We start from the raw sequence: 1194 nt of genomic DNA on the forward strand, positions 1-1194 counted from the left end.
ATATATATATATATATATATATATATATATATATATATATATATATATATATATACAAAAAGGAGATTTTATCAACATTCTAGGTGGTAATATAGGTCTTCAGAAAACCCAGCCACAGAAATATCTATTAGAAGACATCAATTACAAACTCTTAATGATTTCCAAAAATTGCTAGTATATATTAATTGGCTACAGTCCGTAATTAGATTAACTACTCAAAAGTTAAGTAATGAATTTCAGACCTTACAAGTTGATTCAATGTTAAATAGTCTGATAACCACATCAATTATCTAATATCTCTACCAATAGAGAAACTGGAGGTGTAAGCCAAGTAACAATCCTGTTAGCTCAACAAGGTAATATTATTTTCTTTTTTTTTCAATTTTTTATTAGATATTTTCTTCATTTACTTAACTATATACAAAACATCTATGTTAAAGCCTAATCCTGTAACTAAACTGCTATCCCTTTTTAAAAAATCTTTCTATCTGTGTCATCTATGGAGATGCTCTACATTTCTCTTGAATTCCTCCAAACCTAAGAGGGCTCATTAGCTTATTTTGGTCATATTCTGCTAAAATATCAGACTGGAGGATAGGCAGCATGGGAGAGGGCCTCTCATATAGGATCTCAAAGGCGGTGAGACCTTACATAAGGCAAAGGTAGATGTCGCTCCTCCAGTCTCCAAAACTTTTAAGGGTTAATTTGGTCAAGGACACCTTTAGGGTCTGATTTATCCTCTCTATTTGTCCTGTCTCTATGTACAATGTTATTTTCAATTATTTCCCAGAACCTATGTTAGAGGTTTATTTATCTGAGAGATGAAGGCTGGTCCATTGTCAGACTCAAGGAGGGTAAGCAAACTATACCTGGGTATGATGTCTTCTAGAAACTTCTTTTTCATTATGTTGGTAGTCTCCTTTTTTGTAGGGTATGCTTCTACCCATCTTGAAAATGTTTCGAGGTGTCCGCCCGGGAGCGCTCTCACTGCCTGAGCTGGTAAGGGAGCCATCTTTGCTCCGGTTTGCTCAGGCTCCAGTCTGCACTGGTGACAGTGTGGACTACAGAAGCTACACAGCTTTGGGACANACAGAAACAATCTAGCTTCTGGGACCGACCCTGTATCAGGCTCTGGACATCTGGGCACCTTCCCCGCCAGAGGAGAGGTGGTCAACCGGGAGGGCTCTGTCTGGC

The sequence above is a fragment of the Mus pahari genome, unplaced genomic scaffold (genome assembly GCF_900095145.1).
Source record: "Mus pahari unplaced genomic scaffold, PAHARI_EIJ_v1.1 scaffold_10803_1, whole genome shotgun sequence".
In the NCBI taxonomy this organism is placed as follows: Eukaryota; Metazoa; Chordata; class Mammalia; order Rodentia; family Muridae; genus Mus; species Mus pahari.